At 41.6% G+C, this 25,840-nt stretch overlaps 1 protein-coding gene and 1 long non-coding RNA gene across 4 annotated transcripts in view; one reads left to right on the top strand and one right to left on the bottom strand.

The window, feature by feature from the left end:
- Window positions 1-25,840, top strand: part of LOC133370997 (homeobox protein otx5) — a 56,748-nt gene that overhangs the window by 16,033 nt on the left and 14,875 nt on the right. For all 3 annotated transcript variants that reach the window (XM_061598036.1, XM_061598034.1, XM_061598035.1), the window contains exon 5: window positions 20,558-20,615. The gene's annotated coding sequence lies outside the window, so the exon portion shown is untranslated. The remainder of the gene's footprint in view (window positions 1-20,557; window positions 20,616-25,840) is intronic.
- Window positions 562-12,995, bottom strand: LOC133371000 (uncharacterized). The gene is made up of 3 exons (XR_009759229.1): window positions 12,848-12,995; window positions 5,012-5,056; window positions 562-717 (listed from the first exon to the last, which is right to left on the bottom strand). It is a non-coding gene; the product is annotated as an uncharacterized LOC133371000 (long non-coding RNA).

Here is a 25,840-nt window from a genome sequence, read left to right as displayed (position 1 = left end):
TTATTGGACCTCTGAAAAGGAATAGTTCAGAATCACAGGAGGCCTGGAGGTGACTTCAAGTCTGTCCCAGGTGTGGATATGCAATAGGTCTATATACAGTTTACACGTTCTATGAATATTTTTTCCACACTGTACAGATTCTAAATTTCACACTAGCAGTGGGTTATGTAGTCTACTTTTGCCTTGCACACTTGAACCAATGCAGTTGCTACCTGCAGCTCTTCACAGGCTGCCTTTTTCACTTATGACCCGTTGCAAGAGCATCATCCGCATTACAAACATATATGAGTTTGCAACCTTTCCTAAAGGGAACTCTGGGAGCTGGAGTTTTGGAAAGATTATGAGAATTATCAGATAAAGGTAGCAGTGTTTTGGACCATAGTTTAAAAAAGCCAAACAGAGACAGTAAAACAATATCTGTGCATTAAGATCAACCAACATATTGTGCAACCTTTCAAACTACATAGAACCTTTTTCAACATTCCGAAACATTACACTGAAAACGATCAGAGATCTAGGTTTCTCTTTATTTATTTATTTATAGAATTGTAGTTCTACTGTTCCATTGGCAGGGGCAAGGGTGGAGAAGGATAGCACATGGAAGCAGCCCCCTGCACTTGGGGGAACAGGAAGAGGGCTTTCAGATTGGAGGGTGTGTGGTTCATAGGTAGCATTGGGTCCCACCATCTCTCAAAATGAAACACTCCTGATGGCCTCCTGTACAGGATGAAATGTGAAGCATTTTGAACATGGAAAATGCCACATAAGTGGTAAGTATTTATGTATTTGTTATTAAATACATTTCTGATCTGCCCATCATCATGAAATCTCAAGACAGGATACAATACAAATTACAATTCCCAAAATATCTAAAACACAAAACCAAAGTTACCCAAGTGCAAACCTAAAAATTACAAAAACCATAAAAGGGCAGGTCGGGCAGCTTACTTTCATGTATAAACATGATATGTTGCAAGTACCCAGAGTCTTTAATTGGTGCTATTTGTAATAGTACTTCCAAATATACTAATGGAATTTAGGACATCAGTTATTCATATAAGTAGGGCTGGAATGTTCAATTGATTTATCAGTTGATTAATCACTTAAACCTTTCACTGACTGAAAAGCAGAGCTTGGAAAAGTTACTTTTTTGAACTACAACTCCCATCAGCCCAATCCAGTGGCCATGCTGGCTGGGGCTGATGGGAGTTGTAGTTCAAAAAAGTAACTTTTCCAAGCTCTGAAAAGGTGCCCCAGATCAGGCAATCAATTTTAAAAATACATATATATTAATTTTAAAAAATGCAAATACTTTTTTAAAACCTACAGATGGCAAGCACCATCTTAGATGAGGCTTCCCTCCCACTCTCTCCAAGTGCCACTGCAAACAACTGCTATAACACACCCACACTTTGCTTCAGAACAGTTGTTTTACTCATGAGCAAATGTAATCTATTTGTAGGCTAAACGGTCATGACAATAATAGTCAAATAAGATTTCTTTAATTGGGTGACAGTCCTGACAATAAGTGAAACAACTACTGGGCTCCTGCTGGGAGGAAGGGTGGGATAGAAATCAAATAATAAATAAATAAATAAAACTAAATTTTTCTCTGTTAAGAAACAGCATAGGATAAATAGGATGCTATCAAGAAGTTTTGTAAACAGGAGCTCATTCCTACTTTAGTGTGGGGTTTGGAGGTGAGCTGTATTTAATCAGCAGGGAAGTGATGTGCTCATAGTTTCTGGTGAGTTGGCAGGAAGGTAACTGAGGAGAAGGACCCCCCTCCAAATTGTTGATTTCATTGTGAAGCTCTATTTACAGACAATTGAGTATGTTTTGCTTATCAGTAGCCCTCAAGCTATGCACAATTGACTTGGTAATTGGGTCCACTAATTAGATGGTGAAAGAAACAATGGCCATCCTTTGCAAAGGTTTTTCCATGGACTTTGCAGAAGAGTCTGGATTGGTGAAAGGAGGAATGGGTGGGCTTAGAAATCGATATGTATTTTATTAAATAGACTTCTAATCTGCCTTTCGCGGTGCAATGCCCTCGTTTGCCACAAAGCTGTTGAAAGTGACTTTCAGCAGCTGCAGGCACGCTTTTTTTGGTTCAGATGTTAACTGAACAGATGTGGAAGTAATTGTATACTGGCTATTTTCACCACATGCCCAAACCGTGCATGGATTTGCTCACCGACCACCAGAACCCATTGGCAACATGGTGTTGTTTTAACCCTTTTGCACCAAACTGCTTTCATTCTTCTGAGCGGGAGTGTAGTAGTCCAGGTTTCCAAGGGTGGAGGTCTTAGACCCCTCATATTTTGTGTGTGGACCAGGTCCCAGCTGTGTGTCTGTGTCTCCAGCATCTTATGAGCCAATCAGCATGAAAGGGGAGTATGTTAGCCACTAAGAAAAGTTGCAATGAGTGTCAATTGCAAGCAAGGCTTTATTAGTTCCTGCTTCAAAAAGCCAAGACAAGGTGTGGAGAGTGAGAATTCTAGAAGAAGATCCTAGAATCCTAGGAGAAGAGACAATGAATCCTGATGATAGCATCCTATCTACATCATCAAGCAATTTGGTAGTTGCAGGAGATAAATGTGTAGACACTGAATTGATTAATTCAACCAATATGCTTCTGAGCAAATCGTGCATGTGATTGAAACAAAAACAGGTGATAAAACAGCAGTGCATATACTCACACTTTCCTCTTACATTTCATAGGCTAATAATTTGATTCCTGAATTGTGATAGGGTTCTTGAGGCAGAAAGATTTTTTTAGTGTTTGTAGCTTTATGTACATTATTTTGATCATTCTTAGCATAGCCTTGTAAGTAGGTCAATATTATTATCCCAATTTGCAGATGTGGGAATGAGGCAAAGAGAATAGCCGCTTGCTTAAAGCCACTTAATGAGTTAGTGACTCAGGTGACATGGGAATAGAAATTTGCAAGCTCATAGTATCAAGTCTAAAATAACAAAAAAATAAAAATGGGAGCATGGGTGGTGCGGACAACTGACAACCTTACTTTGCAGTTTTAAACTGTGGAACCCTCCATGGAATCTGCTGGTGAAGTACAGGTGGTGGTAATAATAATAATAATAATAATAATAATAATAATAATAATGCCGCCCTGGGCTCCTGCTGGGAGGAAGGGTGGGATATAAATCAAATAATTAAAATAAATAATAAATAAATAAAAGGCTGTTGTTGCTTGCCCTCAACCCTAGCCATATCCTGGAGGGCTTGGCAGAGCTGGATAGCATAGAGGAAAAGGGAGGGAGAAGATGAATAAAAAGGGGAATAAAATTAACAGCTTTTGGTGTCTCGCCAGGTAGTGCGGGAGCCCAACCCAAAAGTAAAAGAGGCACAGCTGGCATTATATTTGTGGGTAGAGTGGAAGTAAGGGAAGGAAAAACCCTTAGAGCTGACTAAGATGCTTGCCTCACCCCTTTCCCTGAACATTCAGCACCAGTGTGGTGTAGTGGTTAGAGTGTTGGAATAAGACCAGGGTTCAAATCCCCACTCAGCCATGAAGCTCATTGGGTGACCTAGGGCCAGTCACAGTCTCTCAGTCTAACCTACCTCATAGGGCTGTTGTGAGAATAAATGGAGAGGGAGGAGAATCATGTGTGCCACCTTGAGCTCCTTGGAGGAAAGGTGGGATATAAATATAATACAATAATAATTAGCCATGACTGGCTGTTAATGCCCTCCAGGTGATCATAGCGGCTGTTACACTCGTAGGTGACAATGAACTGAAGACTGTTATGGCCATTGTGCCAATGGAGACAACTGAACATACCAGCACAGCAGTCACAGAATAGGGTTGCAAATTGACACCTGTCTTGACCTTGCCAGCTTTTGTGCCTTTAACAGCACCTTGATCTGCAAGAATGAGGAACTGAAGCTTTTCAAGACATGGAAAAAAGCATAATCACTTCTTAATGTCTGCACATCCAATGACAATTGAACCACCCCCAGCCCAGGCTTTTTATTTTCTTTCATGAATATCTACCTTTATGAATTTGTATTCTTGTTTGTTTTTTATGAGAAAGTAGCTGCTCCTGCCTTTTAGTGTTTTTAGCTGATGAATGAAGTCATAGCAATAACTGACATTTAGGAAAGCCAGTTATACAAAGATCTAGTAAGAGTGACACACCAATTGCCTAGAGTGACTTTAGAGAAGGATTTTCTTTTTCATTTTTAAGCCTTTTATTTTGATCTTCCCTGCCTGAGAAGTAAGTTGCTGCTGCCCTATAGGAGAACTCCTCCCCCCCCCAAGATATCCAGGATTTTAATATAGCTGTAATTGGGCAGTAGCATCAGTACCTCAGTTGAAAAGCAACAGCTATAGAAAAGGCAGGAGTTCATGATCAAGTCTTCTTTCATAAAACAAAATGTGATATCCCCCCCGTCACTCTGAGTATGTAAACATTTTTTTAAATTCCAATAAAACCCATCATTATTATACCCATATTGCAGGGGATCTGTAGCTGAGAAAGTGAGTTATGCCAGCCCTGCAAAGTAATCCAGTGTTTTGTTTTGCTTGGGGTGGGGGAGTTACATTAGTGTACAATAATCAAATCCTGGACACCTAATCCCCCCCCCCCCAAAAAATGTTAGTCATTGCTATGACTTCATTCAGTGGCTAAAAACAGTGAAAGGTGAGAGGAATCTAGTTTTTCACAAAAACAAATTAGGAGAATAATACCTGCACATTTTGCCTCATATTTCAGATTATTCAAAGCCTAGTTTCTTACTTTAAAAAATCCCTGAGAATCTGGGGATTATGGTTTATCCAAGGGGTGCAGCAGCCCCTTCCCCGCCCACAGATGCCCATGGCTGCATGTGCAGGCAAGGGGGTCGCTCATATCTCAGCTTTATTAAACCAAGATGGTCAAAAAAGCCAGACCAATGTAAGTCAACATAAAATTAGCATTTGCTCTGGTTACTTTTTTTATATTTCTGAATGACTGCGGATCTTTGTTTATTTATAAGGTTTCTTACCTGCCCTTCACTATAAGGCCCCAGGGTGGATTACAATTGTAGAATCTGCAATTATAAAAACACACACAACTGTTCAAAGTGAAACAGAATATTTATATTATCAAAGGAGGGTCAAATAGCTTGCCATTCCCACCCACCTTCCACTGCTGCTTTTAAACATACAGATTTGGGCCGTTGGCCTGATTGTCACTCTAGTACATAGGCCACTGTAATTGTTTACAACAATGGTGTGGAACCAGTTAAGTTGGCCAGAAATATAGGTATTCCTGTGAACTCACCACATGTGATCTGAAGCCCGTAGGGTAGCCGTGTTCCCTCTCTTACCCTCTATAAATGATGTCTCTGATATGTCACAGGTAATTTGCTCATGACTTGGCCTCTCTCTTACCCATCTCTATCTGACAATCATACACGAAGCATTAAACCATCAGTTGCTTCAGATGTGTTTTGAAGACTTAACTTCTTGCCTGGGCTTTTTCTGACCCATAAGATTGGACTAAATTTCTGTTAATACTGCTGTTTATTGGAGGTAGCTTGTTTTTTTTGTTTTTATGACATTGTTTTTTTTTAGACTGTACACTACTTAGAGATTATTTAAATATTAAGCAGCTTATAAATGTTTTTAAATAAATAAAATAACATCAGCCAGGGGAGACTGTGCTACTCAAAATAATGTGCTCTGGATTGATTCCTTGATGGAAGGTAGTTCTTGAACCTGCCAATGTAGGTTCACCGTGTTGGCTTCTCCACACTGGCTGTTCCCAGTCTGGAGCAAAAGCAACGGGGTTTAATTTGTTAGGGAAGGGCCCCATGAAACAGGGGAGATGAACTTTGACAGGAACGTGCTTCCCCAGTAATCTACGTAAAGCTCCAGTGCTCCATGGGACATGTGACCCGTCATGAGGGAACAAGGCCAGACAGAGAACAAAGGAAAGGATTTAAGTCCTTGGCCAGAGGAGGGAAAGTTCCCAAATCACCAAGTTACATAAAGAAGGGGGTGTATGAATTGGCCCCAGAGAAGTTGAGGGGCCATGTTTACTTGATTCAAGGGTTGTTAGAAATGCCCCTTAAAGGTGCTGCTTCAGAAGGGCTGGATGTAAGGTATGAAAAATCACTGGGCTTGTGGTTATCAGTGGACAGAGATCAGAGGCAAATGGGAGGCTATGTATCTTTAAAGCACATTGAAAACATGTGACGTCCCCCAAAGAATCCTGGGAACTGTAATTGGTTAAGGATGCTGGGAGTGGTACCTCTCTGAGTGGTAAATTACAGTTCCCAGGATTCTTTGGGGGAAGTACTTTAAATGTATGGTGTGTACACAGCCAAAGAAAGAGTAAAGGCAAAAAGAGAGTTAGTGTGGCGTAGCAACAGAGTATTGGTCCTGAATTGGTAAGATGTAGGTTTAAACACCTGCTCATCAAAAAAAGCTCCCTGCCTGTCCACCAGTACACTCTCAGTAAGATTTGTTTTTTAAACTTAACAGCTTATATAATCAGCCACATTAAAATTCTCAAGTTTCCCTGCAAAAAAGGTTAACAACTATCATTGCTTTGGCAGCACATATACTAAAATAGTTAGGGCTTCTGCAAAAGGATGATATGCAAATGATTGTTCTGCATTTTGTGAGGAGGGACCACTACCTGCCATGAGTGAGGAAGGGTCCCTCCCTGGTATCACTAATAAACCAAAAGATGGGCAGGGATCAGGTAACAGATGATGGTACCCTTCTCTGCCTAAAACGTTGGAGAGCCATTGCTAGTCAGAGTAGACAATATTGAGCTAGCTCAGTCTTTGCAGAGCTGGCACCCTCAAGTGGTTTTGAACTACAACTCCCATCAGCCCCGGCCAGCGTAATATTCTCTCTGGTTTTCTCAAAAGAAAAACCTGCCTGCATTTGAAGACTGTTATCATTAGGTTTAGACATTGCAGGCATTAGAGGTGCTGCAACAATATTTACCACCATCAGAAGCTAGGTAGTAATGTTGGGACTGATTTTATTTGGATAGGAGAAGACGATGCAACCCATCTTTATATGTTTCCATATGTGCAGTTGTGCCATTCTATGTAGGTGGTACCCAGATCTGGAGGAAGAGCAATCTCTTTGTGGTAAAAAATGTGCAGTGTTCCCCCTTTGCCCCTGATGTGAAGCCAGCTTCATTCCTTCTCTGCTCCTAGCTAAACAAACCCAACTCCTCCGCTGAGCCTTTCTGCAAAGCTGAAAAATGTCATTTTAAATTGGTGCTTTAACTCATGTTTTGATCTGGTTTTCCGGAGGCTGGGTGGAAGGGAGGAGGTGTTAATTGAGACCCTGCAGTGGGGGAGGTGAGAGAGGGAATGCCTGTTTGGTTATAGAATTAGCCCCCTTCAATTTCCCTGCTGATTGTGTTGGTTCTAATTAAGAATCAAGGGGGGAAACCACAGTGAGAATTGTTTGGGAGGGGGGCAGCTCCTTAGTGGGATTTCTGTTCCCAAACTCCAGAGAAGTTGCCCTGTTAGTTTCTTGCAGCAAAAACAACCCCAAAAAGCTTTGTGGCACCTTTAACAAGCTGATTGTAGTACATTTTGCCTTTTGGAAGGACTGTGTAAACCTTTTCCTTTTTCATCTGGCCTTTGGAGTTTATGCCTTCTTAGATGTATGTTTTTGACTGACTGAAGAATAGTTATTTTATTTTTATATTCTTTTTTAAAACATTATTGTCATTTTAATTTTTATCTCTCTGTTGTAAGCTGCTTTGAACACATGTTGAAGAAGTGGGTTCATAAATGTTTACCATAAATTAATACTTCTCTAAGTAAGTGTCACAATATGATTACGAATGGGACTATGAGCTTAAAGTACCCAGTCACAAAGGAGGTTGCCACTGCATCTCTGTGAATTACTGTTCTGGGTTTGCCTCCTTTTAGTCTGCCACCTTCCTATATCATCTGGAGTTGGATGATTAATTCAGTGCAGCGGCAGCGGCGCTGTAGAATAGTCAAACTTGCCCATGCTTAGAAATGAATGCCTTTTGGGTTAGGAGTTGCTTCCTTCCAAGCAATAGACCTGCCCCCAGACAGTGACTCATCCACAAACATCAGGTGATGGGCTCCACCAAGGGTGGATGATTCTCAGTCTTACACAATATGAAAGTAAGCCTTTTGGGGAGAGTATGCCTCCAATTTTAATTAATAAAATTTATTTAATTAATCTAATTTTAATTAATAAAATTTATTTAATTAATAAAAAACTATTATTAGAAGTTGAGAAACCTACTGTCTTAGGAATTTCATCTCCTTGCCAAGGTGATAATAGTAAGCTTGTACTTCTTGCTAAAATTGGAAAAGCCCAATACAAGTATGTTTTCCTCCATCTTCACAGTTTTCATTTTCTTTAAATATTTCTCTCCCTCTTGGTTGTAAAATATAGCTTGGAAATATGTGGGTCATTAGAATCTCAGGCCACTTCCAGATGGCTTTTTTTTAAAAAGTATTATTCCTTCGGTGCTATATGAGTGTGATCCCCATTCTACCACTATGATCTGAACATTTTAATTAAAAAGTTCCTGGTTCAAATATAGTTTTAGTCCTGAACTTAGTGAGTACTTTTAGGAAAATGGACACAAATTGGGTTTCTGTGTATAAAATGGGAATAACAACATTGGCCTATATTACAGCATTGGTGTAAGGATTACTCAGGCTACAGAAAGGTGATAGTTCCCCCTCTCCCAAAAAATCTGAGGCAGGTTAAAAAAGAGATAGCTACCTGTGGCATATACATTCACCCTACTTTTGTCTCTGGTAAACAAGTTTGGCAGGTTTTTGTACCGCTTCCAAAATATGCAGAAACCTGTTTGAGCATAGACAACAGCAGGACAAAATAAATATGTGTGTGTACACTATGGGAAATGAAACCGCTCTCAAACCACTTTCAGTTTTCTTTAAAACTATGGTCTGTCTCCAGTCTCGGAGAACTTATACAGAATTACTTAAGGAAAGTTCTATATACTGGGAGGAAGGGCGGGAGATAAATTTCATAAATAAATAATATAAACCGTAAGGCGCAATCCTGTTGAACACCGCAAGACTTATGTCTGAGTAAGCACTCATAAGATCAGGCTGTCTGCAGCTGTCAAGGCAGTAAACGTTAATATTTGCAACATGTTCATCCTGTAGTGCAAATTCACAAACTGATTCTTTTCCCTCTTCTCCCCCCCCCCAGTTCGGGACCCCATGAGACTTCCTATACAGGGTCCTATCAGAGAGCCCTGATGGTATGTGGGATGCTGAGCTTCTTGACTAGGCAAATATCCTCAAACAAAAGGATTTCTTTTTCTCTTCCTCTCCACAACAGTGTGATTGCATGTAGCTAGCCAGAGCTGGAGAGTATGGCAGATTGTTTTCTAATACTTATTTTGTCACTGCCCACCTGCTCCTACCCGTCCTCACTCTTTGTTTTCTTTCTTTTTAATTCTTTTTTCCCCAGTCTCCCACTAAGCCCACTGGACAAATTAAATTGTAAGTGTATAATTATGGACAGCCTGTCCGTGTGTTGTGCAGTTGCTGTGAAAATTGGGAGTTGGATTAAGCTGTTCTGGAAATCCATTTTCATCTTGAGTTTTTAATACCTTTGGACCTGCCGGCTTAGGATCCCAGGCTGGCTGCCAGTTCCTCGCTGCCACTTTGTGGCAGTAATTGACATGTGTGTTTGGTATAAGGGCTACTGTAACTCAAAGATTATTAGTTCCCCTCCTGGCCTGTGTGTGTTATAATTGCCATAACGGAAGGGTGTATGATCACTGCAGTTGGTTCTTTTCCGTAGTTGCATGTGAACCAAGAGGCACTGAACAATATCACCTACCAATTACGTAGCATGTTTTCAAGTCTTCAAATGGATGTTCACATACATTATCTCAGTGATCCTTACACCAGCCCTGCAAGGTATTATTATCCCCATGTTGCAGGTGCTGGAGGGTTAGGCTGAGAGACAATAGCTTGCCTAAGGCCTGGGGGCTTTTCAGCTCATACTCTTAACCAGCCTTCTTCAACCTGGTGCCCTCCAGATGTTTTGGGCAACAACTCCCATCAGCCCCAGCCAGCACATCTGGGAGGCACCGGGTTGAAGAAGGCTGCTTAAGCCATGATATCAGCCCAGGCCCCATCTGCACTATACATTTAAAGCAGTATCATACCACTTTAAACAGCTATGGCTTCCCTCAAAGAATCCTGGAAATTGTAGTTTGTCAAGGGTACTGAGAGTTGTTAGGAGACCCCCTAGTTCCCTCCCAGGCAGAGCTTAGAAAAGTTACTTTTTTGAACTACAACCCCCATCAGCCCACCAGTGGCCATGCTGGCTGGGGCTGATGGGAGTTGTAGTTTTAAAAAAGTAACTTTTCCAAGCTCTAGGTCTGACAACCAATCCCTCTTTCCAGGGAACTCTGGGAGTTGTAGCTCTGTGAGGGGAATAGGGGGCTCCTAGCAGCTCCAAGCACCTTTAGCAAACTACAGTTCCCAGGATTACTTGGGGGATGCCACAACTGTTTAAAGTGGTATGATACTGCTTTAACTGTGCAGGTGGAGCCTGCTTTTTTGCCACAGGAAAGGAATAAAAAAGGATTACTGCTCATAGGGCCTCACCCAACCCATTTTTTGCCTCTGGCAAATTGCTTTTACAGAAGACACATGCAAAAACACCCCCCCCCAAAAAAAAATCTAATTTAGCAAAGATGACTGTGGGGTGAAAGAAATATGTGTGTACTGTGCACCATCAGAAGAGAAGCTTCTCTCAAACCACTTTAACAGTCTTCACAAGGATTGTCCAGCCTCGGATAACTCACATGAAGAAATAAAGTACAAGTAAAAGAAAGCCAAATGGATACAACTTTTTTCCTATCTTGGGCTAGATTTGTCTCTGGATGTTGGGAAGGACAAATACATTTGATGGTGCAAGAATACCTATATAGGTATATGTTTTCCTATAAACAGTTGTATTGCTACAGTTCAGAGTGAAGAAGACAATTTTCTTTTTGGGTTCATTTTCAGCACCATGAGAGATGTGGCTGGTTTACACATGTATGTATGTCACATCACTTTATTTTTCATTATATATCACTTAGTGGCACGCTGCTGAATGTGTGAATTAACTTCCACAAAAGGCATATTTTTTGGTGGTATCTGGTGACAAGAATATTCTATCTGTGGTGTTAGATGTTGGATGACTGACACATTCTGGTCTCACTCAGTGGAGGCTGTTGGCTCCAATGTCAGTGGGGCAGTGAATCCACTCAGAGTTTTTGTCTGAACTTTCGAGGAGCTGTCCAGGGTGCTGAAAGCACCTTGAAAGTTCAGACTAATACCTCGAGTGGATTCACTGCCCCACTGACATCGGAGCCAACAGTCTCCACTTTCTTCACTGGATGTTGCACTCATCAAGTAGTGAAAATGCATGTGTGAAGCATCCTTAAGTCAATAATGTTCCCATGTCACAAATTAGGAAATTAAAGCTGAGAAAAAGGGGCTGGCTGGTCCTCTCCAGTGACCAGACCACACTCATTTAATTATTTAAGGCGATTCCAGTCATAATGCTAAAGATATTAAATAGCACAAACATTAAGCCACTTTATTAAAGCTAAATAAGAAGTGTGACGTCTGCTCTATACATTCTAATGAGTTGGAAAAGCCAATCTTCCTTATAAGTGAATATTATTATGCTACATAATTTGGAAAGTATTGGTCTTGTGCTTGAAAGGTGCACTACTTTGGTTTAGCAGCTCAGCTCTTGCAAGGAGCTCAGATCTACCAAGTTACGTTATGGTGTGAAGATCCACCTTTAAAGCCATGGACACTTTCCCGGCCTGTATGCCTTCTCCATCTCTTTTTTACCCCTGCCCCCAAATTTCTTTTTCCATGTCTCATTCTTTCCTAATAAAAACCCACCAGGCCAGTCATAAATGAGGCTGGGTAAGAGGTGCAAAGGGCAAATACCTTTGAGAAGCATGTGGGCTAACTTTAGTTTTGGATAGTCTGCTTCCTTTCTGTTAGTTTCCCAGTGGTCTCCTGATGTGTTTTACATTTGCAAAGCCCAAGAAGTGCATTATTGGTACTTCTTAATAGTTTATACCATAACCAATCTCGGTTGAGCAGTCCCGAGTATGCACTCTTGCACCTAGTCCAGTGTTCTCTGCAAGAATCATAGCAACTGGCCGGGACTTAGCAGTCCACTGGAAATGGTCCACCAGTGGACTGCAAAATAAACATTCTGCTCACCCCTAAGAGGGCATTTCAAGTGCAGGAGAGGCCAAAGGGGAGCCCGCCAAATACCATCTTCTACACAACCATTCGGAGCCCCAAGACACACCCAGCTCTGCATCTTAAGGCAAATTCTGAACCACTGTGTGTTACCACCGCAACCTCTTCCCCATAGCGGGAGCCATTGTACATCCTTCAAGTGCCTGCTTTCCCTCCGCCATACGGTCCCTTCCTAATCTGTACCGTGTTCTATTCCAAGCCTGGGATTTTCAATTAAGGATCCTTTCCGTGTCTCCCTTCCACCCCCCCTCCCACCGCCATTTCCCTAATGAGGGGTGGCTGGTGGTAAATTAATTGTCCTGACAGTGTGACCCTAATCTGCCTGTGTATTATAATTATAAGGGGTGAGCGTGTATTTGTGTGCAGGCCAAGAAAAAGACCTTGTTTATTTCCAGACTGCTGCTTTGTAATTAACTAGCACGTGGCATTGTTAGGCTGAGGATTACAAGAGCCTTTTATTTATTTCCTTTTGACTCATTAATCCTCCCCCCCAACCATGGGTGATTAAATAGTTCCTTGCATGGCTGTCCCGTTAAAGAGTTGGTGGCCTACCTTGCTCCTGCCAGCCTGTTGTCTGCCCCTCCTTCCCAGCAATGGATCTTGGCCACTTTGTTTTGTCCTCCTGGGGAATTAATGTTAATTAAAAGTGCATTGTTGTCCTGGATTACCAGCCATAGAATATTCCTTTCCCTGGCCTCATTTTAGTGTATTAGCATAAGGGGAGAACATGAGCAAGTGTCGGATTACAAAACGGGCAATGCTGCTGCTCAAGGCAGCAGGACTGGTTCACACATGCATATCATTTAGCTCTTTATTAGAATAGTAGAATAGTATAGTAGAGTTGGAAGGGGCCTGTAAGGCCATCAAGTCCAACCCCTGATCAATGCAGGAATCCAAATCAAAGCATTCCCAACAGATGGCTGTCCAGCTGCCTCTTGAATGCCTCCAGTGTCAGAGAGCCCACTACCTCTCTAGGCAGCATCAAATGATGGCAACATCAAATGACTCCCTGCACATGTGAAACAGGCCCTGGATAGAACTTTCATCTCTGTTTGTCACATCCATACCATACCTTTAAAGCATTCTTGTACCACTTTTAATGGTCATGGCTTCCCCGCAAGAATCCTGGGAACTGGTCCTGAGACCCCTCCCAGAGATACAAGTTCCACCACCCTTAACAAACTATAGTTCTCAGGATTCTTGGGGGAGGGGGAACCCATGACAATTAAAGTGTTATAAGAATGCTTTAAAGGTATGGTGTAAATGTGACAAAAGTGCTTTTCAAAGGAGACCATTCACACATTTAGCTGCCAGCCTTCAAGAGGGTAGAGGGACCCAAGCAGAGTCACATCTATGTATGTAAACCAGGTGTGGATTTGTAATGAAGGGTATGTGGGCAGAAGCCTGCCATGGGAGCCACAGATATATTGGTGGGCTCCCTGTTCAGTGGTAGAGGGTGTGCTGTTTCCATTTAAGGTGTTGGAACCCTTTGTCTGAGTTTTCAGACTTTGCTTTCTGCTATCATGCCAAGATAAACAAGACACACAAAGCACTGCTTTATTTACTGCTGCAGCTTACAAAATTCAGCATAAATTTGTCTGGAGAATTGCCTACACTGGTTGATCACCCGATACAGCAGTTTTGTTTTAAGCTTGCTCTTGCTGATGGTGTGATTCTTGTTTTGTCTGGTCATATCCATGCCATACATTTAAAGCACTTTTATACCACTTAAACAGTCATGTTTCCCCCAAAATAATCTTGGGAACTGTATTTTTTTAACAGTGCTGACATCACAGACCTATCTTTCCAGCACCCTTAACAAACTGCTATTCCCAGGATTCTCTTTGATTGTTAAAGTGGTATAAGAGTGCTTATGGTGTGGATGTGACCTCTGTTTTTATGTCTATGCATTTTTAATTTATTTTATTTGAACTCTGCAGTGTACTGCTTCAGGTTCCTCTGTTTACATTGTGATTTTGCACATTTTGACCTTACCGTTGTCTTCTCAGGTTCTGGGGCATAGCCATGACATTGAAAATAGGCTCAGGGACTAAGTCCTGGTGCTCCTGGCCCCTATCTCAAGTGCAGCCTTAGATAAGAGGAAAAGGGGAAACACAAGGGGTTGCAATAAGGGAGAGAGGCTGGAAGGCAGAACTCCTGGTGAGAAAAGGAAGGATGGAAAGAGGATTTTCACTGTGGATTTGCTGGGTTGGGAAAGTAGATTGTGGCCAATTTCTGATCTACCTCCTAGGGACTGTTGATCCCTGAGATTGCTAGTCTTGGTGGGCCTTGCTCTGATCTGCCAAGTCTTTTTTTTTTTTTAAAGGAAGAATGCATACTCAGGATCATTTAACAAAGCTTAATTATGCATTGCCCTTTTCTGACAATTGTTCTTGTGCCCAAATAAATGCATGGAAAGGAGCTGGCCTCTTCTCTGTCCCCAAAAGGTACTATTTGCATGGAACTTCCAATTGTGCACTTGAAATGTCAGGACTTCAGTATATTCCTTAAATCTTCTAGAGACCAATTTAACCCTAGTAAGCTCCAACAAGGTTGTGACATCCTTTTCCTAAGGAGGAGCCAGATTGCACAATCTGCAGAATCCAATGGTAAAACCTTCCCTGGACTGTTCTTCTTTGGACTGAAGATGGCAGTGGAGGTGGTGGTGTGAGGATTGCATGGTGTATTTTTAAAAAAACCCTACATACCAAAAAACTAGCCTGTCAGGGAGATGGGTAGGTTGAACTGTTCTCCCTGATATCCTAGATTTCTGTGTTGAGGGAGTTTTGTTCTGTTATCGGGCAGGTGAAACAAACTGGGCAGATGCTATGGACCTGTATTCCAGAGCCATTGATAGACTGACATTTCAACCTTGCTAATAAGTCAACAAAAGTTATTCGAGCACATTGTTTTTATTTTTTTACTGTCTTCTCAGTAAGAGCTGATTTAACAGGAAAATAAATAGGTTTGTGGATTGGTAATACCAAAGTCTGTACTGTGGATGGCATGTATGAGGCTCCAGATACATCTCTAGTTCAGGATTTCCAGTTACACCTAGTGTGTGTGAGGCTCCATGTACATCTTAAGTAAAAGATTTCCAGTTGTACGTCTGGTAAACACCTCCACCTGAGTCCTTAGAGAACAACTTCCAGTCAGAGTCTAGACAGAGTCAAGAGTAATGCAGTCTAGCACTGCCTGCCCTGACTGGAAATTGTTCTCTAAGGACTCAGGTGGAGGTGTGATGACTGGACATTATTTAATCAATGGGATTTGCATTCTGCCCTTCAATAGGCTCCTAGGGCAGTGTCCAGAAGGTTTTTTTTGAGGACATGGTGTGGTGTAGTAGTTCAGGTGTTGGACTACGGCCTGGGAGACCAGGGTTCGAATCCCCACACAGCCCCGAAGCTCATTGGGTGACCTTGGGCCAGTCACTGCCTCTCAGCCTCAGAGGGAGGCAATGGTAAACCCCCTCTGAATACCGCTCACCATGAAAACCCTATTCTTAGGGTCGCCATAAGTCGGGATTGACTTGAAGGCAGTCCATTTCAGTGAGACTACACTGTGCATATATTTGGAGATTATCTTTTTCTGCAATCTGACACGTCAAGCAAAAAACAAGAATAAATAGGTACAATTAGTCTGTGATATAGGAAATATTGGTTATTGACTGTTAGTGGTGCTTTTGGAGGCTGCAAAGTGTGTGTGTGTGTAAATTTTTAATTAAATAACTAAGGTAAAATCTTGACATATGTCCCACTGTATCTAATGGGGAGAAGATGAGTGATTTATGTACATGCTTTAATTTCAGTTATGAAGTTGGTTCTTTTGCTTCTTTAATTTTGAACACGCAGTCTGGGTTTCACACAAAGTTTCCTGTGGAGGAGCATAATCTGACTTGTGAGAAGGCTCTTCTGTTTGCAAGCTGCAAGTAATGCCCAATTACATATTTGCATGGTGTCGTTTTGGAGTAAGTCAGTGGAACTTTGCAGCTGCTTGAGTGCAAATACACAAACAGAGAGAGTGTGTGTGTAGTGTGGGGGGGGGTGAGTCAAAGAAGCACGTAAGTTCTCTAGCTCAATGACAGGGCAGATATTTGCCTATAGAAAGCTTCAGTCCTTGGCATCTCCAAGTAAAAGCATATTGGATAGGTGAGCCTGAAAAAAGATCCCTGCCTGAGATCTTGGGGGTTTCTGCCAGTTAGAATAGACAGGGGTGGCTCCTTATAGTGTTTTTTGGGGGGGGGCAGATGTATGTCTTCGCTTGGGTCACCCCAGGCAATGCCTTATGCAGCAAAGTCTGTTTTTCTTTCACAATTAACCTCATCAACTGGGACTAGAGGGACACATGAGCTGAAGCCCCTGCTGTTTTTATACTGTGGAGATCAAAATGCACATTCATTTTCACTTTGTGTAAAAAAAGGCAGACGTATGCACCTAGACATCCATGCCCCCCAACACTTGACAGATGAAAATTGGGGCACTCTGGCATACTTGTAACACTCCCATTCTCATACTAAGGATCACTGCCTAAGCATGACCCCCCCACACACCAATTGCACACCCGCTCACCGCTGAAGGTTTTTTAGGCTACCTGCTGTATGTTGTATTTCTCCACAATATTCAGTCCTGCACTGGCTGCAAAATCAAAATTATTATTTTTAATAGAATGAATGCCTGTGTCCTGATTCTAGGCATGTTTACTGAGCACCAAGCATTCCTAGAATTTTGATCTTTGTAAGACTGGGGGCCTTGCCTCGCCTCTTTCATCCTAATATAATTAATCTCGATAGCAGAGTTATGCACATTTGCTTTGGAGGAAGCCCCATGGAGCTCAATGGATTGATGTCTCTCCCCTGAAAGGCAAAATAAGGACAGGGAGAGGCTGGTCCTAGGATATAAGGGCCATTCCTGATACATAGGGACAGGTGGAAGTGCATTGTTATCTCTGAATGGATAGATGCCCTTCAGAGAAACCATGAACACGGCTTCACTCTGAGGGTAGCTCTTTTATGGCAACTTTTCTCTCTGGTTGAAGCCTACTGAAAGGAAATGACAGCTGAGGTACTGGGGAGTCACCCATGTGAGGCCTTGCTGTTCTGTGGAGCTTTTCTCCATCCCTGTTCTCCTCTGGGCATCTGGACCCCCTTCACGTGTCCGGTCGAGGAGCCAAAGTGCCTGAGTCTCCCCTCTCCCTGGGAGGCAATCAGAATTAATCCCAGCCGATGACATTGAGAGAGGTGGTGGATTACTGATGTGCTGCCAGCAGGGTGGACATCTTGCCTAAAGCCACCTCGGCCATATTGCCCCCTCCCCTTCACCCCTCCCTCTCTGCCACACTCCTGGATTAGTCACTGAAATATAGACCGTGACAGCTGACATCACCACTTTCCTTGCTTAAATCTTCCACATTTGGGTGGTACCTACATTTTCTTTTTACTCCTCAGCTTCTAGCCTCAGTGCCCCTTTCTGAGGTCTGTGCCACGCAACGCCCAGGTGAGCCACTCAGGTCTGCATACCAGCTTTTCTACCTTCCTTTTTCTTCCCCCCCTTAACAGGAGATATATGATTATATGTAACTGATCCAGCTTTAGAGGGGTTTAGCTCCCTTGATAAAATTATATCTAATGATTTAAAGTCCTTACGCTTGTAATACAGCTTGGGTCGGCTTTATTGCACTTAATTAAAAGTACTGCCAGGGGTTTGGAAAGGCCATTTGTAAAATTTCCTCCTTCCCTGGCTGATTTCTTCCCCAGGTGATGGGAATGGGACCTGTTTCTTTGTATCTCTTGTCAGTGAAAGAAGGAATAGAACAGCTCGGGTGGTGAAATGGTTGAAAGTGAGCTTGGAATGGAAAGCAATGTTGCCTAAATTCTGGCTACCAATAATAAAAAGAAGAAAAAAGGTTCTTGACGTTAAATTTTAAAAATCCAGGAGCAAAGGGATAGTGGATGAAACAATGTTTTATCCTTGAGGCAATTAGACAAAGAAATTGTACAATTTAGAAGCAAAAACCTGTTGATCTACAGTGTGTCAGAGTAGAGCTTGGAAAAGTTACTTTTTTAAACTACAACTCCCATCAGCCCCAGCCGGCATGGCCACTGGATTGGGCTGATGGGAGTTGTAGTTCAAAAAAGTAACTTTTCCAAGCTCTGGACATGCATAAAGTCACACCTTTAAACTTCTATTCAGGCCACAAAAAATGCCCCCAAAACATGCCGTCAGTATCAGTACAAAAGAATTTTGATAACCCTCAAATGCCTGCCAAAGGAGCAGATTACCTATACAATCTCATTCTGGTTTGAAACGTTTCCAGCTCTGTTTATATTTATCTTGGGTCTGCCTGGTACATTTTGTCATTGGAAGTCTCTATTTTAATGCAGTTGCTGACCAAATGTGACTGTTAGACACTCCCTCCAATTGTATCTAGCTTTTAAGAAAGGCTGGGACCTCACCTAAATACTTGCATGCATCCAACCAGGGAAATGTGCCTTTTCTTTGTATCACAAAGCAAAATTCCCTCGTAGTAATAAAAGATGAAGCATCTCAGGATGCTGTTTGAGAAGCATATGTCCAAGTTGCCAGATACTAGTTGTGTGATACGTTTGAGTTTTGGCTTACAGCATTAGGTTTTGTTTTGTACTAGGTCCTCTGGGTGTTTGTGCAAAGGAACATCTTGGCAGATTGCTCATGTGCAATGTAAAAAGTGTTAGGATGCAAATCACAAGCATTGAGGAATTAACATTCTCTTGTGTGTGATGAGGACTTCTGTGTAACTCTGGATCTTACAAGACATACAGGCATCTTTTCAGTTAAAGACAATGTTTTCTTTCTTTTTGCTCCCCCTCCCTATAGCAACAACTTAAATCTATTTTAAATATATTTTCCATCCTGAAGGACATAGTACTAGATTGTTTAGATAGATTAAAAACAAGTAGCAGCATTTTGGAAGTCTCTGTGAATGGGGTTAGCACATTCTTAAACCTGATGTTTGGGGCTTGAAATGAATTTGCCTTCAGGTGAATTAATGCAGATTACTGCACCCTTTTTTGGGTGAGCAAAGTAAACATCAGAAATATAAGGTGATGTTACATACTCAGCCTGACATTCAGCTGGTAACAGAGACAAGTTAGGGGGAAAGGTAAACAGCCCTGTGTCATTTCTTGGTTGCCTAAGTGTGGTAGTTTCCATAAAAGATAGCCAAATGCAAAGAGGAGCAAGTAGGGCATGGATGTGAGAAGCTGCGCCTGGCGAAATTCTTCTCTACCTAATTGTTGATAGTCCCCTGTCTTCCTTTGTATCAAATCATTCTTCTTGAGAACTAAAATTTCTGTGAATGACAAAGACATCTTGATAGCTGGGATGTTTCTGAAAATAATCCATAATCAAAAGATTGTTGGAGCATCAAAGCACAAATGTCTGTTTTTGAAAGGCAGAGCTGTATATTTGTGTGTGTGTGTGTGAGAATTAAAATAGCAATGAAAAGTCTCTCATATGGCTCCTTTAAATATTAAAATCTTCCCACTTTGGCCATTGTACCTGAAACAAAATACATCAATCATATTCCTACCTTCTGGGAAGAAAGTAGAAAGCAGAGGGTTTGCTTTAGGCTGTTTCTTGTTAATTTGCAATAAACTCCAAAAGTGCATTGTGTGTGTCTAGGTATTTGCCTGAGAAATCTACCAGTATAAATCATTTCTATCCTCCATACCAGCACATACACCCGCACACAACTACCACCAAAGCAAAGCAGGGATATTCCACTGCCCAAGAAAACCCAGCCAAGCCATCCCTCCCTGTTTATTAATCTACAAGGGTGTTGCTATAATACCAATCATGTGAGAACCTTGAAGCAGATCGAAGAATGGACCCTACACACAGCACACCAAATGGTTTTTGAGTAAACCCTCCCTCACCACCACTGCTGCCGCCACCACCACCACTGCCTCCCACACACACACTTTTTTCCCCTCTAGGGCTTAAGAGGAGAAAATCCCAAACCTTCAGATCTAAATGCCCAGAGAAGTCCTGGGCTGCAGAATCTCTTACCCAGCGCTAAATCTCTTTTCAATTCAGGTTAAGCTTCTCTTTTTATTACAGATTATAGGGATCTCCCACTGTATCACTTCTGGGTTATCCTTTTAACACATTTTGCTCTTTCTAGCTGGGGTTATTTTTTGTGGTTTCATGGGGTTGGGAAGGAGCTGCCCTTGGTTTTTCTCCTTGATCCATCCCCAGAACAAATCTCTATTATGCTTCCTTGCAGAGACACTTGGCGGCTCTCTGTCTGGACACCTAGACACTGGAACTGCTCTAGGGGAAAGGTAAGAAAGCTTAAAAAAAAAAAAGCTGGGTGTGTGTGCATGTGCAAGAGAGAAAACACAGGACATTACGAAGTAGAAGGTACAGTGGGTGGTGGTTGGCCATGAAGATCGTCATAGGTAAGAGTCATGGTTAAGTGGGAGAGGCCTTTTATTTATTTATTGGCCTGATGTGAGTTGATGTTGGAGTATCCTAATCATACGAGTCTTCAATAATCTATAGTCCACTCAAGAAGTCTTTGACCATTGTCTACCTAAAATGTTGAATTCTTCCCATTCTGCCTCGTCAACATTTCCAGGCAATCTGGAAGGTCACCTAATTTGTTCCTGTAAAATTATCATTTTACCTCCTTTGGGTAAAAGATTTCTATGGATTTCTCCTTCACAGAGATCCTTGGTCACCCACTGTAGCAAACAATTTAGTCATCTCAGGTAATGCTGTATACCAACACTTTCTGTTGTTAGAGAATGGCTGCGGAATGCTTGGGAAATTGCTGGAATTGCAAAACTTTATTGAATTTGTTCAATGAAGGAAAGGTACACAGTGTTATGAAACTAATGTGGTTACCCTATATTGCTTTTTAAAATCTTTGATATAAATATACTAGGGTTTTTTAAGGTTTTGTAATCTAGACTATGAAGATGTTGTGCACATTAAATTCCTTTTGCGTATACTGAAAATAATTCATAATAAGAATTAAACTGGGAAATCAGTAGACTTACATGAAGATGTGATTATTGAAAAAAATTACTAAATTACTCTATATAGCCCACCAATAAGCATCAACATTTTACCTAGAGATGCATAAGGCATAGGTGCCTTCTGTTACAATACTGACATTTCCTCTCATTTGGGGGGTGGAAATACACATTTATAGTAAAGCTGGGGTGGTAGAAAAGTGACAATAAGAGGTTATAAAATGCATTGTGTTTTTAAAATAAACTCTTGAGAAGCAGTGATCTATTATTTTCTACAAATATGGTTTGATATTTGTTATATATGTTAACATAAAACCAGTGAAAACGGATTTCATTCAATTTTAAATGTCTTTTTAAAGGATATTGATCATTAAAGCAATTTTTCAAGCAGACTTTTAATAGTAGCCAAGGATTCTACAGATTAAAATGATTTTAACCTTGCTTTTGAAATGATTTTTTTTAAAAGACAGCACTAATAATATATTTTGAGGGGTGTTATTTTTCCTTAAGAAGAGCCCTCATGTTTTGCATCACTTTAGATTGTGTTTCCAGCTTTTGCAATTGCTTTAAACAAGATTATTTTCTAAAATATTAAATCCAGTGTATCTGTGCTAATTATAAGCATTTCATAAATGTGGAGGAGCTTTACAATATTTTTTTTTAGGAAAATATTTTAAAGTTGTTATTACATTTTCTTAGTGAATGTGTGTATCCACACAAGCACACAGTTTTAAAAGAGGATTGTCTTGATCTGATTTGTGTAAAAATAACAGCAACAAGAACAAAACCAAAGCTGTTTGTTTTTAAAGGATTCTCATTGCATTCTTCCTACCACTGTATAAATCTATAATCTGAGACACTGCAAAAAGATGACATTTAAAATGGGAAATCTGGGGCAAAACACCATCTGCTCACTCAAAACCTCCTCAGACTTGAATATTTCATTAAGCCAAAGAGAGGTTTATACGTTTCTTTACATTAAGGAGCTCATATATTTCAGTGTCTCATATTTCAAGCATTTCTAATGAAGTATTAGATATTTTTCTTTGCAATTGCTTTCCTAGAACAAATCAGTTTAAATTTAAAGGGGGAAACCACATTTCTTAACAGTTTTTAAAAATTAAATTCATTTTAAGCTATTCTTGCTTAAATAAAATGAAATAAATAAAAGCAATGAAAAGAATTCAACATTTAATTTATCCATGTTAGTAAACTCATTGTTAGTTTTTCAGTGCATTTTCCAAGAGAGTTTGACAGGGCCATGATCTATGCATGTTGCTGTCTTCTCAGTAACAACCATTGATTCCAGTGGGGCTGGCCTCCAGGTAAGCGGTCACAGGCCTAAAGTTGATTTGGGGAAATATAATTTATCTATCTTAAGTATCCATTCTATCAGGTGAAAGAGACAGTTGTTTGTTACATAGGGGATACTTCACTATTTCGATCTGTTACACAAGCCACTTTAATTTTTTTTATGCAAAAGCACACAACCCTTTTTCCTTCAAGAGAATAAAGAAATAAACCAGAGTACAATGGTCAGCCCTCATTGGACTGTTTCTGGGTGTTTCCTACCTCTTCAGTTTATTATACAGTATAAGATTTATTATACAGTATTTCTGCAACCTTACTGATACCTCCTCCTTGTGCGAGGGTGGGGCTGATTGGCTCCATAGGCAATGGCACTCACACCTGAACACTAGAACTAGAGGGAACGGTAAATAATACTTAGCATGTATATATTGCTCTTTGCGTGTTCAGACCAGCCTGGACTACATAGTTCCTGACCGTTGGCCATGCTGGCTGAGGCTGATGGGAGTAGTAGTCCAGCAACATCTGGGGACCCAAAAGTTGGGAAAGGCAGTTGTAGACCTTAAGACAACACATTAATTTAGGCCCAGTGGGGTGTAGTGGTTGGAATGCTGGACTAGGGCCTGGGAGTTCAAGTCTCCACTGCCAGAACGCTCACTGGCTGACCTTGGGCCAGTCACTCTCTCTCAGCCTAACCTACCTGACAAGGTTGTTGTGAGGATAAATGGAGAGGGGGAGAAGCTCCTTGGAGGAGTGGGATATAAACAGTATTATTATTAATTATTATTATTATTATTATATCATCATCATCATCATCTCTCAGGGAGGGAGAGTTTATTTAGCAAGATGTATGTGCCACAATCCTCAAAACCTCTAACCAGTTTCCTAAAATATAAAATATACATTAAAATCATCAATAAAATTAGACATTAAGTCAAGTTAACCTACCCTTTTTCAAAATAAAATCAGTTTAAAAATATGCATTATAAAATAAAATTACATACTAAGATACATATCAAATGCTCAGCACCTCCTCACTTGTGTAGTCCTTTTGTTCTAAAACCTGGACTCCCAACCCCACCTCATACTTTATACATGATGAGGTAAGGGAAGACCTGGATTTAACACCCTCACATCTGGCTTGGCCCTCGGCCACTCTGCTACACCTGCTGTTAGCGATGGGCCCCAGTGCTCCTGAGACAGATACTTCTGCCTTTTTGCTAAACTGGAGGATAAATGCCTTCCAATTTCATTTGGTTGTATAAGGGGGAGAAAGTTGACAGCTTATCAGACAACATATTACCCTTTGTATGGAGTATCTCCTCATCTGCCAAAAATTCAGGAAGGTTTTTTAAGGCAAATGTCTACTCAGATAGCAAAATTGGGGGACCGTGAGAGTTTTACCCAAGACTTCAGTTTTCTTCTCCAGAGAGAATTTTTTTCTCTTCCCCTCTTAAGGTGCTGAAAAGCATGTAAGTGCCAGTCTATCACTCTCTGTGTGTGTATCACTCCTCTGCCTGTCCTTTCCTTGTTTACAAGGTCAACTCACACCTCTTGATTGGAAGGGAAGTCATGTGAAGTAGGGAGGGGTCCTCTGCAAACTTACGGTCTGACTTTTGAACCTTCCCTTACATTTGGGGAAGCCCTACTGTAGGTTTGAGGATTGTTTGTTGTTCTACCCCTAGGAAGGGGCAACTCTCTTTTCTGCACCTTTTCTTCCTTTGTCCTCTTGCAAGTTCAAGACCAAAGCTGGGAGGAGTGATGGGGAGGGGAGGGGAAAGAGGAGACAAGTTGGGGAGGAAGTAGCAAGAAAGAGGAAACAAACAAAAGAGGGAAGAAAACAAAGACATCTCCCAAGATGTATTAAACGGAATTAGTGAGTCATTCCCTGATTGATTCAGGGTTGACTCAAGGGGGAGGTAGGGGGAGAGAGAGGAACAACCAAGGGTTTTGTGGGGAGGGGTAGAGAAAGGGAGGGGGGAACCTAAATTCAGTGCGCTATATCACCCCCAGTACTGGGTACTCCACTGTTATTATTTCCAGTTCTGGAGCCCAAGATGCCACCCAGAGAAAAGTAGGCACCCTTCAAAACCAGCGGGTTTAAGTGTGGATCAGACTTTCACTGTTGCCAATGAGATTCTGAACTTCCTTGATTCTTTACTCCATCTTTATTATACATTATGTTAAAAACAGAAGGGGGAGGAAAAGGGTAAAAGCTGTAAGTAGTAGGTAAAATTACTTCTTCACACAACATATAGTTGAACTATGGAGTTCGTTCCCACAAGATGTTGTAACAGCCATCAACTTGGATGGCTTTAAAAAAAGGTTAGACAGATTCATGACTATCACTGGCTACTAGCCACAGTGGCTAGGTTGTACCTCCACTGTTGAAGGAATCGCAAGCAAGGAGAGTGCTGTTGCACTCAGGACCCATTGCGGGCGTCCCAAGAGGCATTGGTTGGCCACTGTGAGAACAGGATGCGGGACTAGATTGGCATTTGGCCTGATCCAGCCAGGCTCTTCTTAGGTTCTTATTTCCCTTCTCATGCTGATGCTGGGAACAAACTGTGAGAGAGGTAGCCTAGGTTCCCAACTGTTCCTGTTTTACAGATGGAGGAAACTGAGAGCAAGCGAGAGTGATGCCCCCAAGGCTATTGAAGTCAGTCCTCATAAGCTGGGACTTGAACCTCGGACACCCAGCTGTACAGACTACAACAAGCTTTCTAGCTAAAGGGGTATTTGGCCACCCAGTTTGAGATTTCTACCAGGAAGTCTGTTAATTTTTGTGTCAAGGAGAAAGTCACCCGTGAACGGACCGTTAACATAGCATCTTTCATGGCTGCAGGTCCCTGCTGCCTCCTCCTGCCTGGCCAGCCATCAGTAGTTTTTTCTGGTTGCAGATCCTTCTCCTATTCCTTCCAAGGCAGTGAATCCTTCTCCATTGACTTGTATGGAGAAAGAGAACAGTCTGGAAAAATAGAAACTGGGGTGGCGGGGGAACATACCCTGTTTGGCCCAAAAGACCAGGGCAGGTGGCCGATGTGGCCTTCCAGTCAGTGTCCTTTTTCTGGCTACAGGCATCCTCCCTTTAGAGGAAGTGCAGTAGGTCAGTGGCAGAGCAAGAGCTCTGCATGCGGAAGGTCCCAGGTTCGGTCCACAGCATCTCCAGGTAGGGCTCCCGCCTGAAATGCTGGGGAGTCGCTGCCAGACAGACCAGTGCA

Source organism: Rhineura floridana, chromosome 15, assembly GCF_030035675.1.
Source record: "Rhineura floridana isolate rRhiFlo1 chromosome 15, rRhiFlo1.hap2, whole genome shotgun sequence".
NCBI classification, from domain to species: Eukaryota; Metazoa; Chordata; class Lepidosauria; order Squamata; family Rhineuridae; genus Rhineura; species Rhineura floridana.
This window is presented reverse-complemented; position numbering and strand designations above follow the sequence as displayed.